At 40.5% G+C, this 6,866-nt stretch overlaps 1 pseudogene; it reads left to right on the top strand.

The window, feature by feature from the left end:
• Window positions 1-278: 278 nt before the first annotated feature.
• LOC149234678 (putative L-type lectin-domain containing receptor kinase S.5 pseudogene) lies at window positions 279-2,979 on the top strand (annotated as a pseudogene).
• The last annotated feature ends 3,887 nt before the right edge of the window (window positions 2,980-6,866 follow it).

The raw sequence follows: 6,866 nt of genomic DNA, 5'->3' as shown, positions 1-6,866 counted from the left end.
AGATTCTAAAAAGCCAAAAAGGAGAGGACAAAAGCAGAAGGGAGGGTCCCTCCTTCACATGTTTGTAAATGAACACATTCCAAAACCATTGAACTGAAGGCTCATGCCAAACACGTCTTGAACTGAAAACTACCATTAAGATAGGGAATGACCTAAGTATGCCACTCTGGAATGAACCTTCTCGCCATTTTCCCTGCTGGGACCCAATTTTTACGATGGCAGAGGAAACAAACGGAAAATTTAATAGAAACAAAAGGCTCTTTGTCATAACGTAAACTGCGAGGAAACCCAGGACAGCACCTCCTGATTTAGCGGTCTGCTTTGACTCGTATCTCTAACTCCCCGCCATGCTTTACTATATCAATTCCGTATGGAGCTCCAAAAATCCATAATTCAATCTTTTAGTGCAATCTCTGGAATTAATGGTAATCATTACAATCCAGCTCATGGCTGCTGCCAAAAACGAAGAGTATTTGTAGGAATTTAATGCTTCATATACTCTACAAAGCATTTCATATTTCTAAGTTTCCTACTCGCAGAAGTCTTGGCACCAGCTGTCCATAGATGGGATTCGCTGCAACTGTATTTCTGTTGGTTTTCATTAAATCTACAGCTTCAATCTTGGCTGCCTCTGATCCCCACAGCTACGGGTTCCCTTCCTTCAATGATACTGACAGACAGGAGTTGGAGCTGTTCAATGCCAACATAGCTTTTGGGGCATTGCAAGTAACTCCAGATACAGCGGATACTAGATTTTCTCTCGTGAATGAGAGTGGGAGAGTTTTACTGAATCAAGGCTTCAAGCTATGGAAGAATTCCTCTCAAGGAACCGTAGTGGCTTCTTTCAATTCTTCTTTTGTTCTGAATATAGTGAACAAGAGTGGAAACGGTGGCGATGGCCTGGCTTTCATTGTAATGAATGAGAAAAATGGTTCCCCTGAGAATAGTTACGGGCAGTATCTGGGACTGTTCAACTCTACCACGAATGGGGATTCAAATAACAGATTGGTTGCAGTGGAGTTCGATACCAGAAAGAGCAATGCCAACGACCCAGATGATAATCACGTCGGAATAGATGTGAACAAGATAGAATCCATCCAAAGTGCTTCTGTGAGTCCTCGCAATATTACCCTTCTAAGCCAATCGGACATTGCTGCGCTGGTTCAGTACGACGGGGGTTCGAAACTGTTGAGCGTGTATATCAACAATGGTGATACAGCGATTCCCTCAAACCCTCTTCTTTCTGTTAAACTTGATTTGTCTATGATTCTGGATGATGAAATCTATTTTGGCTTCTCGGCTTCGACGGGTGTTCAAACCGAGCTTAACTGCATTCGATCCTGGAACCTTACTATGCAAAATCTGGGGTCAGGGAACCGTAAAGGGCTCGTCATAGGGCTTGCAGTGGGTCTGACTGGTTTTATTATAGTAGTAGTGTTAGTCGTTGGAGGGGTTTTCTGGCGGCGAGGGCATGAGAACCGCAAGTCTCTTCGTGTTCTGGACAGAGCCCTGACGAATTCGACCGGGGGACCTCGTAAGTTCAGACTGAGGGAAGTTAGGCGTGCTACTCGGAATTTTGATAGGAAAAGCCTGCTGGGTCAAGGAGGGTTTGGGGCCGTGTACAGAGGGGTGTTGTCTAATAAAACCCCTGTCGCTGTAAAACGTGTTTCGGAGAACTCTAATCAGGGTGAGCAGGAGTTCATGGCAGAGGTCATGATTATTAGTAGGCTTCGCCACAAGAACCTTGTGAGGCTGTTGGGTTGGTGCCATGAAGATAACGAACTGCTGCTGATCTATGACTTGATGCCCAATGGTAGCCTGGATAAGTTGATTTTTGAAGAAGATGCTAAGCACGAGGTTTTGGACTGGCATCACAGATGCAAGATAGTGTGTGGAGTTGCCTCGGCTATGCTCTATCTGCACGAAGAATGTGAGCAGCAGGTGATCCACAGGGATTTGAAAGCTAGCAACATCATGCTTGATTCTGATTACAATGCTCGTCTGGGTGATTTTGGGCTTGCTAGATTGATTGAACTTAATAAGAACTCTTATACCACAACTGCAATAGCAGGTACTCCCGGGTATATTGCACCAGAGTACTTTCACACCGGTAGGTCTACAACTGAATCTGATGTGTTTGGTTTTGGGGCTGTGGCTCTAGAGGTTGCTTGTGGAAGAAGACCCAGAACAGAGGCACAGCTTTATCTTGTTGATTGGGTCTGGGGGCTGTATCGAGAAGGCAGGCTTCTTGATGCTGCAGATCCCAGGCTAAATGAGTTTGATAAAGATGAGATGATATGCATGTTACTTGTTGGTATGGCCTGCTCTCATCCCAACCCTCAAGAAAGGCCAACAATGAGACAGGTTCTGCAAATCCTTACCAAAGATGCACCCCCTCCACTTATGCCCTTGTTTAAGCCTGCATTTGTCTGGCCTGCCCCCGGTATGACTGATATCCAATCTAGTTCTAGTGATTTTAGCACACAGTAAAACAGAGCAGCTTTGAATGTGTAGATAAGAAGATCAAGGGAAGTGAGCAGATTTGGGGCAATCCTCTCTTCCCCTCAAATTTCCTATTTCCTTGTGTTTGGAACATTGTTTCGGTTGGAGAGGATGTGGAGCAGGGATGGGTCTTTTCAATTATTTTTAGGAATTTCGTTTTTTCCCATTTTCTGTGTGTGTATTGCCATGCTCGTTCAAGAAATCAATCAGGTGTCCTTTTGTAGTTTGTCTTGTTCTTCTGCTTTTACTCGAGGAAGAAGTACCTGCTTGTAGAAATGTGGCCTTGCCACATGGGTAGATAAAGTCAAAGGCCTCGCCCTGTGGTAAAATCTCTTCTCCGTTATACTATCCCATATGACATGTAAAAGCAACAGCGGAAATCCAGACTTTATTATGTATGTTGGACTTTTCTGAAGGATGTAAGCTACTGAATGGTTATTTCGTGCTAGTTTATCTCAGAAATCATTTGCCTGTGTAAATATCTTTTATCATATGTGAGTTAAGGCAATGTGTTGAGAGAAGCCATAAAAATAAGTTTGTCAATTTGATCTTCAAATATAATGAAGGAAACAATATCTAATTGATCATCGTTCTTCATGTCGAGGTTTGTTTAGCTTGCAAAGGTTTTCAACCGTTTTCTTCAATGTAATCGATGTGTAAACTGACTTTAGAAGACGTGGATGATGAGGTGAATGACATTATTCTTGACCTAAAAGACTCTTTATTCTCCTGCCCTTCCTGCCTTTATTATACAATACAGATGAGAGATTTCTTTCGAGTGGATCTCTTCAGAGTTTATTGTGTTATTTTTAAAAGAAGCATTTATGTTCTCATTCTGGGAAAATCACTTTTTATAACCCCTATAAGAAATAGTGGGATTTTGCTGTTTAAGAAAGTAACTGCTCAATATTGAGAAAGTGACAGGGAAGTTGGGTTTGTCTCCAAGATTCAGTTTACTCGATCGATCATTTTATGCTCTTGTATTTTTAGCTTCTATTTGTTTTCTGTACTTAGCTCCGGGCATCTGTGAATGAGCCCTTTTATGAATTTATTCGAGGCTGACAGAGCCATACAATAAAACTTGTGATGGGAATCACAAGTGATAATTTTTTGCAAACGATGCAGTTTTGTCCATGCTGTTCGTTTACCTCAAGATATGTTGTTCCTATGCATTTTTTTTTTCAAATTATAAATTGAATCAATATTACTTGTGAACCTCGGACAACTTTATAATCCAGGGCTCTATGCCTTCCAGGGTTTCATCTTGGGTCATTTGCAGGGTGATGCCCTATCTCAATCACTAAACCAGCCCAGTGGACTTGGTTCGTGCTTTTCAAAAATTAACATCACGGATTGGTCACCATGAAGAGGAAATGTTATTCCACTCAGCCTTGCAGTTGATCTAGATGGAAGTTATTTGAGATAAAATCCCCATCCTCCTGTAGAGGGGTACGAATTTGATCTTCTTAAGAAATTCTGCTTTGTGAGATGACATGGATTATGATGCAAGAGGTGACACGTCCCCTCACTTATCAGAATAATTTCATAGCGGAATTCAGGGTGTCTATGTAGAGCTGGGAATGTGGACTCAACAAGATTGCTACTCCATTATAGAGCACACAGAATCATAGGTTTCAATGCTGCAACTACTGAAGTCGCAGTTTCACTGCTGTCTACTTTTCTGTAGCACAACTAACTGAATGCTACAGAACACAAGTTTGTACTAACCCTTCTACTCCATATTTCTCAATTTGTAGCAAGAGAGTTGCAAGTTCGTATGGTGCTTTCAAAATAGGAGTTTATAAACCGAGGAAATTATCTTCCCTTATTTGGCTTCTCACATCTCATGAAAGCTTTATCGCACAGACCTTCATCTGTGCTCTTTGGCAATCTTTATGCTCATACTTATATTCAAACAAGAGCTTTCATTTTCGTGGGCATCATAGACAACAAAACTCAGTCATGGTTCAAAGCACTAGCAAACTTCTCTTCATAACTCTGAGAAATATCTTCACATCTGGTTGACATTTTCACATGGAGATATAATGGTAGACATTCACAATATAAGTGTTCTCTACAAGAATAGACATTGTCCACAATCAGCATCCTTAATCATCCAAAGTAATAAAAGTGCAATCTATAGATAAGATAATTATATTTATGTCCAATTGATGACCACAAAGTAGGTCAAAGGGACTGTTGAGTACACTGATGTATATACAAAGCGGGAGAACCAAACGGTCTCCTATAAAAGATACAATGCATGAAGTAAATCAAAGATACAATGCATGAAGTTAATCAACATCTGGGTCTAGTGGAGAAGATCCAGGGCCTAATAGGTCTGAGGATCAGACCCATCTCTCCTGACATCTGACACTGAATGAATAACACTGAAGAAACTCAATAATGTCTGTTGGCCCAATGAAGAGCCGATGGCAAGTGCAGACTGTCCACTAAATTGTGCCCTGAGGGGGTTCACACGCTGTTGAATGCTGGAGGCCCTAGTCTGTCTCCCAGGGACGGATCTGAGACAGAACTGCAACACATACATAACTATGCAGCAAAATAACCACACAAATTCCTTCACACATTACACTGGGATTGAATGTGGAAACATAAAGGTAAAAGTGACCATTCAACACTCGACCTCTCTCATACCTCTCTCATTCTATTATTCATTTTTACATAAAATAATTACAATGGCTCGATGGTAGCTATCAGTTCACAAAATTCATTGGGTTGCCAAACCAATAGCCATGGCAAACCCAACCATTTACCTTTGTTACCTTCATTGTTGAGATCTTCTCCTATTCTTTGAGCTTCTTCTATTCTTTCGTTAGTTACCCTTTTTGCCTCCTTGACACTATTTATTTATCTTCAACAAGCTGCTCATCTTCAACTTCCAAATGGTCTTCTTATGCCCTTTCGTTTTCAGCTTCTACCTTCTTCATTTCTAATTTGAGATGCATCTCTTACTAATGCTTCCTCTTTTGCATTGTCACCTTCTTCATTTCTAATTTGAGATCCATCTCTTACTAATGATTCCTCTTTTGCATTGTGACCTAGTGCCCACTCAACAATGTGCTCCTTCTTCAACACATCCTTTGGACTCCTACTACATGTGGACAAATTTCCTCTTGACCATTACATTTTTTCTCACGAAGTATTCACTATCATATTTTGCAGCGCTGTTACGTTCTCCAACACTGTCATGTTTTGAGCACTGTCACATTGCAACACATTCCATTTCATACACTCTTCATGCCCATCACTGCCCTACTGGCCATTACTAATGTCTTTGAACGGTCGTCTTCAGAGTTGACCTCATTGCTTTCTGCATCAGACTCCTTAGGCTATGAAGACAGCTTGAAAAATGAGGTAATTTCTTCAAATCTGTAGTTGTCCAATGCAACTTTCATCATCGTTGCCTTCACCAATTCTGCATTTCTCATTGTTCAGCATTTAACTGTACAAAGAATACAATGCATCATCTTCTTGTTGCATTTTCTTGAACTCACCACTCAGCTATCTTCATGTCCATCATTGCATCTCTTACTGCAAACTGCAACAATACTCTTATGGTGGAAATATGGAATTTCCATTTCATTTCTGCTACACATCACCTCCACATCACCTTCTGCTATTGGTACCATCTCTGTTTCTCTTTCTTCGTTAGTACGAGCATGGGTCATATGTTCCTCAACCATGTATCACCTGCACATTTGAATTGAGTCATCTTCCATCTAAGACTTTCCACTGTTCTCTTTCATGTAGTGTACAAAGTACCTTTCGGTGGAACCAACCCTTCATTCTCGAAACCACACAACATGTAGTCACATGCTACACTTCTCTTAACCCAACCCAGAAGCAAACATGACTGCCTCTTGACGATTTTGTCAGTGTATTCACATCCTTCATAGATTAAAATCGTTAAAAACATTCTTTCAATAACCTTCCTTTTCACACATAACCTTTACATTATATTATCAACACATTCTCTTTTAGCAGCCTTTAATCCTTTTAACACCTTTCCATAGCATGCCTTTTTCCTCTAGTAGATTTGTAATCTTCTGTGTGTCTTTGTCTGTAACATTTTAAGTAACTTTTTCTTTCTTCAAAACTATAAATGTATCTATCTTCAACTCAACAACTTTACTCATGCTTCCTCCCAAGGTACTCATTCCGGGCATCTTCTTCTACTCTATATTTTTAAGACATCTTCATCCTCTTTGATTTCTATTTTTACTTCCCTTGTGCTATGTACAAACTCCTTTTTTGGACATTATCTTTCTATTGCATCTTCTTCAATTGACATTCATATTTCTTTCTCAACCAGATAGATTTGTTTTCATCTGCAACTACAA

The sequence above is a fragment of the Pinus tabuliformis genome, chromosome 8 (assembly GCF_031772625.1).
Source record: "Pinus tabuliformis cultivar Carrire ecotype Pingquan chromosome 8, CPIR1, whole genome shotgun sequence".
NCBI classification, from domain to species: domain Eukaryota; kingdom Viridiplantae; phylum Streptophyta; class Pinopsida; order Pinales; family Pinaceae; genus Pinus; species Pinus tabuliformis.
This window is presented reverse-complemented; position numbering and strand designations above follow the sequence as displayed.